Source organism: Dendropsophus ebraccatus, unplaced genomic scaffold (assembly GCF_027789765.1).
Source record: "Dendropsophus ebraccatus isolate aDenEbr1 unplaced genomic scaffold, aDenEbr1.pat pat_scaffold_1075_ctg1, whole genome shotgun sequence".
NCBI classification, from domain to species: Eukaryota; Metazoa; Chordata; class Amphibia; order Anura; family Hylidae; genus Dendropsophus; species Dendropsophus ebraccatus.
Window position 1 is genome coordinate 44,800 of NW_027208492.1, and position 11,916 is coordinate 56,715.

General features: G+C 46.2%; 1 pseudogene; it reads left to right on the forward strand.

Moving 5' to 3' along the window:
• Window positions 1-4,242: 4,242 nt before the first annotated feature.
• LOC138774740 (TATA element modulatory factor-like) lies at window positions 4,243-11,669 on the forward strand (annotated as a pseudogene).
• Window positions 11,670-11,916: the final 247 nt, after the last annotated feature.

The following is an 11,916-nucleotide window of genomic DNA, read 5'->3' on the forward strand; positions in this document are numbered from 1 at the left end:
CTAATCAGCCAATCACATGGCGGCAACTCAGTGCATTTAGGCATGTAGACATGGTCAAGACAATCTCCTGCAGTTCAAACCGAGCATTAGTATGGGGAAGAAGGGTGATTTGAGGGCCTTAGAACGCCGCATGGTTGTTGGTGCCAGAAGGGCTGGTCTGAGTATTTCAGAAACTGCTGACCGCACAGTACGTCGAACTTTGAGGCAGATGGGCTACAGCAGCAGAAGACCACACCGGGTGCCACTCCTTTCAGCTAAGAACAGGAAACTGAGGCTACAATTTGCACAAGCTCATCGAAATTGGACAGTAGAAGATTGGAAAAACATTGCCTGGTCTGATGAGTCGATTTCTGCTGCGACATTCGGATGGTAGGGTCAGAATTTGGCGTCAACAACATGAAAGCATGGATCCATCCTGCCTTGTATCAATGGTTCAGGCTGGTGGTGGTGGTGTCATGGTGTGGGGAATATTTTCTTGGCACTCTTTGGGCCCCTTGGTACCAATTGAGCATCATTGCAACGCCACAGCCTACCTGAGTATTGTTGCTGACCATGTCCATCCCTTTATGACCACAATGTACCCAACATCTGATGGCTACTTTCAGCAGGATAATGCGCCATGTCATAAAGCTAGAATCATCTCAGACTGGTTTCTTGAACATGACAATGAGTTCACTGTACTCAAATGGCCTCCACAATCACCAGATCTCAATCCAATAGAGCATCTTTGGGATGTGGTGGAACGGGAGATTCGCATCATGGATGTGCAGCGACAAATCTGCGGCAACTGTGTGATGCCATCATGTCAATATGGACCAAAATCTCTGAGGAATGCTTCCAGCACCTTGTTGTATCTATGCCACGAAGAATTGAGGCCGTTCTGAAGGCAAAAGGGGGTCCAACCCGTTACTAGCATGGTGTACCTAATAAAGTGGCCGGGGAGTGTATAAGCTCCATCCAGATGGTGAACTTGTCAATTGTAGCAATTGGTGGCTGGTTTAAACAGGTTAGGGACCCCAGGTCTCCCAATAGCTGGGTGTCCTATGGGAAGAAGACCCACTTAGGAGGTGTTTAGGGAACATCCTGTTAATATATGCAGACCATAAAAATCTATATGCCTAGAAGGCCACATTTGAGCCGTCTTAAAATGTTGTGCCTGTGCTGTGGAAATCAATAGAGATAGCGGTGAGATTGTTGTGGGCACTGATGACATGATGCCGCTATTGACTTTCATGGTCTCTGTGCTGTAAGCCAAGCCTTTGGTATCAATCATAAAGGGGATGCAAGAAGCTTGGCTCCGCCTCCTTGACACTTTGTTGAGAACTAAAAGAGTGATATGTTTAGTAAGCAGCATAACCTGCAAGGTACAGCTTGCTTTTATACCCTAAGGCAGGGGCTACACAGTAATTCTGGCCGCCACAGGGGTTGTGCAACTGAATAATTACCATGGCATAATATGCGTGGATCGTGCTGCGTTGTAGTAAACCAAGTCCTACGACCCACAACCCAACAGTCATAATAAATCTGTCCATTTTCTATGATGTGACATGGCAATCTTTGGTCACACAACTTCTCTTGCAGCCAAAATCGCTGTATAGCCCCAGTGGGACCACTGCCTAATGCAGGCTACAGTTCTGCAAATTAAGTTGATTAAGGGTCCGTTTACACAGAAAGATTATCTGCCAAAAATTTGAAGCCAAAGCCCGGAACAGACTATAAACAAGTCATAAAGGAAAGCCTTAGGGTGGTATTACACGGGCCGATGGGGCCCGATAATACCTGTAAACGAGCAGCGATCTGCTAGATTGTCGCTCGTTTACTGGGCCTATTACACGCCCTGATTATGTCCTTGCAGCCCTTGCTTAAAGTGTCACTGTCGTGAAATTTTTTTTTGCAGAAATCAATAGTCCAGGCGATTTTAAGAAACTTTGTAATTGGGTTTATTATCCGAAAAATGCATTTTTATCATGAAAAAGCAGTTTGAAGCTCTCCCCCCTGTCTTCATTGTTCTCCTATGGAGAGAGCTAAAGAAAAGACCAAAACAGGACAACAAAGAGTTAATCTACAAATCCCTCACGGGATATCTCTACTGACCATCACCAGTGACCTGTCTGAGCTCAGATTACAGCTGTCACCCAGCTCAGTGCCTGTAATCCTCTGTTATCTGCTTTCTGCTGCCTCCTTCCTCCTCCCCCCCTCCCCTCTCCCTAGAGCAGACAGGGTACGTCTCCTGCAACAAGTCACAATTTTCAGATTTTTTGGAGTGGATGAAAAAGAGGAAGGAGGGGGGGATCTGGGAAAAGGCTTTTTACATGCAGATAATGGCAGATTTGGCTAATAAACCCAATTACAAAGTTTCTTAAAATCGCCTGGACTATTGATTTCTGCAAAAAAAAAAAAAAAAATACGACAGTGACTCTTTAAGTACATACATTACCTATCCACGTTCCAGGGCTGCTCCTGCGGTCTTCTTCTCCACGGATCCCGCGCTCTAACTTCAGAGTGGCCTTTCAGCTGACAGGCTGCTCAGCCAATCACAGGCCGGGACCGCAGCGGCCTGTGATTGGCCAGGCAGCCTGTCAGCTGACTGGTCGCTCTGAAGCTAGAGCGCGCAGGACACGGGGAGAAAAAGACCGCAGCAGCAGCCCTGGAACGTGGATAGGTAATGTATATCGTCAGTCGACGGCCGCGCACCGCTATTACACGTAGCGGAGCGCGGTCGGCGCCCGACAAAAATAGGTCAGAACCCATATGAACGATCAGCCGATGATCGTTGTCATCGGCTGATCGTTGTATTTATTACATGAAACGATAATCTGCCGAATTGGGCCGATTATCGTTCCGTGTAATAGTACACTTAGATTTCTCCTCTTTTCAAATCCATTCCTGTCTTTGGCTTCAAATCTTTGGCAGATAATATGTCAGATAATCTTTCTATCTAAATGGACCCTAATGCTGGGTTTACACGTAACGATTATTGTGCGAATTTGCATGATAACGATCGAATTCGAACGATAATCGTACATGTAAACGCGGCGAACGATCGAACGATGAGCGAGAAATCGTTCATTTTGATCTTTTAACAGGTTTTTAAATCGTCGTTCGCAAAAAATCCGCCGATTGTTCCGTGTAAACCGTCGTCCGCGCGATAGTCCGGCCGCCCGCCGCCACGTTCATCCGCAGCCCGGCCCCCCGCTCATCCGCGGCCCTCTGCGCCGGCTCGATCACTCGATCGGAGCGGCGGCGGGGGTGGCGATTGGAGCGGCGGGGGGGCCGGGCTGCGGGCGCGCGATCGCAAAACGATTTTTCCGTACGATATATTGTACCGTCTAAACGCTGATCGTTAGAAAAAAAAATCGTTACTTCGAAATCTTTAATCGTCCGATCGGGCCAATTATCGCTCCGTGTAAACTTAGCATAAGGGTGCGTTTACACAGAGAGATTTATCTGATAGATTTTGGAAGCCAAAGCCAGGAATGGATTTGAAAAGAGGATAGATCCCAGTCTCTTTTATGACCGGATCCCTGTTTATAGTCTGTTCCTGGTTTGGGCTTCAAAGATCTGTCAGATAAATCTGTCTGTGTAAACGCACCATAATGGTACGTTTACACAGGCAGATTTATCTAACAGATTTTGGAAGCCAAAGCTAGGAATGGATTTAAAAAGAAGAGAAATCTCAGTCTTTCCTTTATGACCTGTTCCTTGTTTCTAGTCTGTTCCTAGCTTTGGTTTAACAAATCTGTCAGATAAATCTCTTTGTGTAAATGCACTTAGGGTCCCTTTACACAGAAAGATTATTTGACAGATTATTTGCCAAATATTTGAAGCCAAAGCCAGGAATGGATTTGAAAAGAGGAGAAATCTCAGTCTTTCCTCTTATGACCTGATCTCTGTTTATAGTCTGTTTCTGGTTTTGAATTCAAATCTTTGGCAGATAATCTGTCAGATAATCTTTCTGTGTAAACGGACCCTTACCCCATTAAATTTCAGGGATATAGTGAACTGGAAAGGGGTTTTAGGAACTGGACAACACCTTTGTAAAACCTACTCTATCCAATTCCTATACGTTACTATTCTACACTGAGCAGTAGTGAATACAAATATATGCAAATGATAAGATATTGCAACTCAGTGACAACACCACCTGGAGTCACGTGACCATCTCGCCGCACACCTCCAGGACCTACCGGCGGCGCGCCCCGATGACGTCATGACTAGACGCAGTCACCTGATCAGTTCTGAGAACGCCTTTGTGAAGACGAGTGTCGCGTTACGATGACGTCATGACGGGGTTTGTTTACTGCTACGTGTTCGGGAAGTGCTAGGAGATCGGCGGCGGCGGCTGGTGGTGTGGGCTACCGGGGAGGAGGAGGGGGAGAAGCCGGCGCTATGAGCTGGTTCAATGCCTCACAGCTCTCGAGCTTCGCCAAGCAGGCGCTGTCTCAGGCCCAGAAGTCCATAGACCGAGTACTGGATATAAAGGAGGATGAGACAGCCTGGGCAGGCTCCATCATCAGCCACTATGAGGAGGGTAGGTGTACTCTGTGTGATGGTATTCTCTGTGTCTGTGAGTAATTATATCGCCTAGATTCTGCAGTGGGTGATGCCCTTAAAGGAGCACTCCACCTATCTGTCTGTAAAGGGGAGTACCACCTGAAGGGCAAACTGCTATTAAAGGGGAACTTTACCTGAAAACCAACACCTGCCCTTAAAGAGGAAACCTCCTTAACATTATCTTAAAGGGGCACTCAACTTGAAAGGCAGGAGCTCCACCTGAACAGCAGCCATAAATGGAGAAGTGTTACAAAAAAAATTACCATAGCTTAAAGGGATTGTCTTAAAAAACAAGGACTGGCTGGTTGCACTGGTTCCTGCACCCAACACTGCAGGCGAACAGCTGAAATTGCTGGCGACAAGTGGTGACAGCCCGGCATGTCCATGACGCAGCTGCTCCAGGGGAAAGGCGGTGTTATTGTGTGACTACTCATGGCTGTGAGTGTAATACCGCCTCTATGATGTGTATATGTCCTAATGGGGTGGACAGGGGCCCTCTTTAATAGACAAAGGCAAAGCGTTTCAGTGTATCACTGCAGAACAGGAGAACTATTAGAATGTGGATGACAGTAGTAACTTTGGCTAAAGTGCAGATCGTACTCGCTGCTTCTAGAGGGGCTGCAGCATTACCGTAACACTCCTAATATATCTGTCAAGATGGCTGCCCCCCATAACAGTGTACAGGTTTACTGTCAGCAGGTGCTCCCCGTACGCATGGATGCAGTTGCTCTCAGTAGTTTTGTTGTCGCTGTGTATGACTGTCAATTATCCTTATTCAAATCTGATTCATCATTATTGGTGCATGACCCGATATCTTCACCCCGACGGCATTCCTTATGTCATTGTGTATTCAGGTCAACGTCTAAGAGACCCAGTGAGGTTTTAAAGGGTTAAATGGAATATAAAAGTATACCTGCATTTCAAAGACCTCAGGATAAGTCATCATTTGTATACATGAGGAGTAGTATTATTTGTGGTCATTATTATAATTTGTCTATGAACTTTTACACAAGTTCTCTCCTCCACAGGATTCATCTCTAATTCTCAGTTATTCTTGACCTAGTGGGTATAGACTTGCTTATATGATGTCTGCCACTGCGCAGACACAGAAGAGAATCCTGCACCCCTATATCTCTATAGTGCACCTTCAGCATGGGGGACATTAAAGAGTAGTACTGAGCAGTGTTAGGGGGCATTCACACGTTCTGTGCATGCTCCATAAATACGGACAATGCACTAATTAAAGGAGCTGGGAGTTCCCGGGATCATTGATAATGATGCCAGGAGTTTAGAAATTGTTTAAATGTTTGCGCTACTGTAAATAAATTGAGTGTTATACCACTTTCCCTATAGAATTCTGTGGAGAGGGAGTAGGGATCCCCTGTTCACCAATTCCCTGCTATCACACTTTCCATACAGCTTCTTAGAGAGATTCCCAAGCTGCTATGGTAAAAGCACCACTATTGGGTGCTTCTGGGCTGTTTCTGTATTACCTGTACACCATAAAAGATAGCCGTGCACATGAACAGCCTATCCTCCCTTGGTCTCCTTTTTGTAGTCACCATTGGCAAGATACTACAACTCAATGGAAGTGGATATCCCATAATGTCTCTTGTCAAAATACTCTTTTAAAGGAATGGTCCAAGTATTTGACTGCCACCCAGCCTGATGTTGGGTGTAAAGAGCTGCTCTTCGTTGGTCGGGTTGCAAAGGTCACTGTCTGATGCCCAGGGGTTTACATGAACAGGTCCTCTTCTCATTAATAGATACTTGCTGAGTATGGGATAGTGACCTCTGTAAGGCTTCTATTGGGGATTATGTCAGATTTCATGGAAGGAAACATGCAGCGTGCTGCACTATTATCCCATCAAGTGTACAGACGGCTTGCCATAATCTGACGGACCCTATTATAAGTTATTGTGGTCCACCGGACAGAGTTGGTGCCTGTTGTTTAGCGGTTTCGGCACTTTGGTATGGACCTTGACAAACTGTGCAGCCCTGCACGCAATTACAACAATCCATGTTCAGTGTCAGGTCAGGGGCAACCTGATTTCTTTCCTGTGTTGGATGCTCATTTCCTGCTCATTTTGTTGCATTAGCCTGGGTATTCCATAATGTATGACATGTAAGTTGCTTGTCACTTTGTCTTACACTTGCCTGGCATAGAAACAATGTGGGTTTACTTGTTTTTGGTATTTTATTCTGTGCATGTGTTTTACCTTTCATTTCCCATATTTAAAGTCTTCATATACTTAATCATATGTGTGTGTGTGTGTGTGTGTGTGTGTGTGTGTATATATATATCTCAATACCTTCCTATGTCCATATTAGATCTCGCTCATATTCACCTTTTGTCCTTTAGGCAGTGGTTCTTCAATCAAAGGAAGCTGGGAAAATTCCAACTGGGGAGGACAGTCGGAGGAGGCTCAAACCCAGGTCATCTTATCACCAACCGCCATTACTAAACCTGTCAGGAGAACTGTGGTGGACGAGTCTGAGGAATTTCTTCAGTGCCTTTCTCTCCTCACCAGAGGCTAAACCTGTGACAGTTAGTTTCTGTGGTGTCGAAGCCTCCCGCCAAATCTCAAAGACCCAAAGAAGAAGTAAAGCAAAATGCACCCAAGCCTATAAACTTACTGAAAAGTGACACCAGTCCAGGGATGAGCTCCAGGAGAAGGAGCAGCTGGAATATCAAGTCCAAGACTTGGAAGTAGTAGATGTATCTGCGGATGAACGGGAAGAGCCATCTGAGGAGAAATGTGACCTGGAAAAGACCATCCAGGAATCTAGTGACTCTCCAGAGGAACTGAAAGAACCTAAATCAGAAGAAGATGGCATTGCTTCTTCTCCAACAGTTCCTCCAGAAAACAAGGACAGTGGTTTGGACCTCAAGGACCAAAAGCTTGAGGATCGGCAGAGTAATACCCCATCCCCTCCCATCAGCACTTTTTCCTCTGGCACTTCCACAACTAGTGATATTGAGGTGCTAGACCATGAGAGCGTAATAAGCGAGAGCTCTGTCAGCTCCCGACAGGAGGTGACGGACTCCAAGGGTAACCTCAGCCTGATGCAGAACTCCTTTCAGCTCTTGTCTCCCTCTGCAGAATATAGCCGCTTGGATGAATTTCCTAAGCTGACAGAAAGCTGCTCATCTTCTGATGCTTTTGAAAGGATAGACTCCTTCAGCGTACAATCTCTGGACAGCCGCAGCGTCAGTGAGATCAACTCTGATGATGAGCTGCCAGGCAGGGGGTGCACCCTAGTCGCCATTGCGGTTAGCACTTCCATCCCAAGTATGGACATTACTAGCTCTACTGAGAGCAAAACTGATGAAGAAGTTGTTGAGAACACACTACTTGTGCATTCGTGTGAAGACATAGAGATGGAGGAGAGTGGAAGGAGCGCAACCCCTGTAAATTCAGAGCAACCGGATCTCCTGGTGACTTCACTCCAGACACAAGAGCCAGAGTCAGTCAGGCAGCAAGTGCTGGGGGAGGAGAAAGAGACGGTCGATAAGCCAAAGGTTGAATATACAATGGAAGATATGCAAAAGGTAATAAAAGCAAAGAAAACATCCTGGCTGGAAAGTATTCAGCTTCCTTGTGCTTTACAATTTCAGGTTGATTGCTGGTGCACAAAGTTGTTCCATGGTTTTTTGATGTCTGTTGTGCAGTGAAATACAATCTGTTGGTCCGGTTATCTACCATTTTAGTCAGTAGCATTGTTGAATGGGTCGGTTTAGAGCAGGGGTGCCAAAATCGTGCCTCCAGCTGTTTCAAATCTACAATTCCCATCATGCCTGGACGGCCAAAGCTTTAGCTCATCTCTTGTAACAAAGCTGATATAGTGATAATGAAGGCAGCTGCAATGCTCTGCACAGCTGGGTGGCTGAGAGTGCTGCTCTGCAGGGAAAACCTTGATGGACATGCTGTGCTTGCACCCCCTTCATTCTCATGATCAGTGGCCCAGAAAGTTGGACCCCTACTGATGATGGTGATATGGCAACACCTATACCCCTTTAAGCACATATAACTTTACTGTGGCTTAGTACTGAAGAATTTCCTTGAGTCCCTCTAATAAGCTTCTAAACCCTGCTGCATATAAAATCACCAACATGGTGGGAGAGAAATTACTGTAAATCACAAATAGAATCCAGTTTGCAGCATTTTGTACTTTGCCTTAGTGGCAGATCTACTAAAGGGCCCTATTCCACAGGCCGACTGACAGGAGCAAGCGAGCGCTATTAGCACTTGTTTGCTCCTCGTTCCCTGCTCACTGCCGCTGCTATTCCACGTGGCAGCAGCGAGCAGGTGAGTCCGGGAGGTAGGGCCGTGGATAGCTGCAGGGGGGCCGCCCAGGTAATCGCTAGATTGTCCGGGCAGCCCATAGCATACAGTAGCAGTCTGCTGCCGCCGTTCCTGTTCTATGGAGCGACGGCAGCCTATAGAAAGACAAACGACGCAACGATCAGCTGACATGAACGATGTTGGCTGATCGTTGCCTTCTATTCCACGGGACGAGTAGCGGCTGATATCGGCCGGATACGGCCGATAATCGTTCCGTGGAATGGGGCCTTAAGATTGTCTATTTTTCAAAACCCCTACACATTAGGGTTTTAGTTATTCATCCAACTAGATTTATTTGTCTTTTTGCTCTCAATGTATGTGGCCAGTTTTTTTTTTTTTACGTGACTGCGCCTACTTGTGATTGGTGCAAAATGGATCCTCACTATTGTGAAAACTGATCACTTTACATTTGGCTCAGACTAGGTTCACACTGCATTTTTGATGTCCATTCAATGCATCGGCTTTATGGGAAAAAATATGGCTGGTAAAAATGGATGCAGTTGTATGCAATCTGTTTGGATCCATTTTCCTTTGACTTGCATTATTTACAACAAAAAAAGGGGAAAAAAATCAAAACTGGTTCGTTTTTAGAGTACATAAAAACGTGGTTGACCATGTTTTTCTGTACATTAAACATTTTAAAATGGATCCGTTAAACGGAGAGCAAAAATGCAGTGTGAACCTAGCCTTACCACCAAGTACATGGACCAACAGCAATAGGAAAAACCCTAAATAAAAATGTCAGGACATATGGTTTCTGAGGTGCTTTGCTGGTCGTGGTACAAAAGCAAGGAAAACCTGAATTGATTTAGTGGTAAATCTGTCAGGAAAAGTCTGAACATACTAGAAAAAAAGCAAATGCAATGAACCTAATTTTTCTTTTTTAATAATTGTAGTGACTAGAGATAAGCGCAACTTGAGCGTGCTCATGTACGGTCAGAAAAGTTGGATGCAACTCTAGGGAGTCCTGGAAAACATGGATACAGCCTATGGCTTATGGCTGTATCCATGTTTTCCAGGGCTTCCTAGGGCTGCATTTAACTTCAGCCAGCAGTGAGTTTTAATGCACACCAGTGCGAGGTTTCAGCTCAATAGTAGTTTGAAAAAGACAACTATTGAGTGGAATAGTGTACTGCACTGGTGTGCATTTAAACTCGCATTCGTTTGGAGGTGAATATTCTTTTGTTGCTCATCTCTAATAGTGACCAATCGCAGGGCAGATTTCCTTTTTTAAAAATGATGGAGGTTGTAGTTTTGCAAGGGCTTAATGGATACAGGTTGAAAAACACTGGACTAGACAGTATTAACCATTTTAGAAATGCATAATAAAGACCTAAAGCAAATGAGCCATCAGGTACATCGCTTTGAGTTTTTAACATTAATGGATTGGCACCAGTGCTGTGGTCATTTTTTTTAAATAGCCCCAATTACTCTGCATGGCGCAGGTCTATTTCCAAGCACCGGCCCGGCACATGAACCACTGGGGGCAGACCCGCTGGCCCGCAGTGTGACTATGGGCCCTATTCCATGGGCCAATGGGGGCCCGATCAACGATGTAAACTAGCGCCGATCTGCTAGATCACTGCTCGTTTACTGGGCCTATTCCACGGCCTAATGATCGTTGAGCGAGGGCTGCAAGGACATCGTTACTGATGTCCTTGCAGCCCTTGCAGCATGCATAACCTGCAGGCCTTCTTCTCCGCTCTGTCTTCCTCCCCGGGTCCCGCACGCTCTAGCTTCAGAATGGCCTGTCAGTTGACAGTCCACTCAGCCACTCACAGGCCGCGGCGGTCCCGGCCTGTGATTGGCTGAGCGCTCCGTCAGCTGACAGGCCATTCTGAAGCTAGATCGAGCGGGACCTGAGGAGGAAGACAGAGCGGAGAAGAAGGCCTGCAGGTAATGTATTGTGCTTCCCAAATTGTCGGTCGCCCGCCGCGCATTGCTATGGTGGAATAGCGGTGCGCGGCGGGCGGCCGACGATTTGAAAGCACATACATTACCTGCAGGGCTTCTCTTCCGCAGGGGAACGATGATTTTAGGTCTGGCCCTAAATGAACGATCAGCCGATGACACGATCATCGGCTGATCGTTCTCTCTATTCCACAAAGCGATAATCGGCCGAATGGGCCGATTATCGTTCCTGTGGAATAGGGCCCTATCTCCCCTCCCCTCTGTGACACGGCTCCATTAGAGTCAATGGAGTGATGTCACAGAGGGGAGGGGGCTTCATCACACTGGGGGCTGGCGGGCCCGCTCCCACTGCTCCTGGACGGGCCGGTTCTGGGAAGTAGATCGGCGCCGTGCATGGGAACCGGGCGTCAGTTCAAAAAAGTACAGCAGCACCAGCACCCCACGCCGGCGCCAATCCATTTGCGTAAAAAAAAAATCAAAGCGATGTACCTGATGGTACATTCTCTTCAAACAATAAAACTTGTATAAAATGTTTGATAACCAGAGGATTAAGTGAAGTTGCTTTCAGCAGCCTATATTGTATAGAACCATGCTCATTTTTTGTGGGGTGAAATAGTATTTGTAGGCTGCAAGTGTGTGGCACATGGCGCCTAGAGGTTGTGTTCCTGTTATGCATACACTGGGGAGATTCCTCATAAACAGAAACTTTGTAATGACTTTATCAATCAGCTTTCTTTTCTGTAACCCGTGTGTAGATCATTGATGAGCTCACTGGCCGGCTGGAGAAGAGAGAAACCCAACTGTTATCAGTCAGCAAGGAAAGGCACTTCTAGAAGAGACGCTTGACAACCTCAGAGAGTAAGCACATTGTCTGTCTGTTGTTAGTACTTGTACTGTGAGGGCAGGGCCAAACACAGTAGGTGGTCAGAAACAGATATAGTTAGATGTCTATAACTACGGCCACATATGGTATAAATGCAGACCTGTATGGATTTCCATGCAGAGAATGTGCAATATTTACTGTGTTAGCAAAATGGTGAGATTTTCTAAGTCTCATGTTGCAGAAAAAGACTCCGGCGGGAATTGGCCTGATACGCAGGTTTAA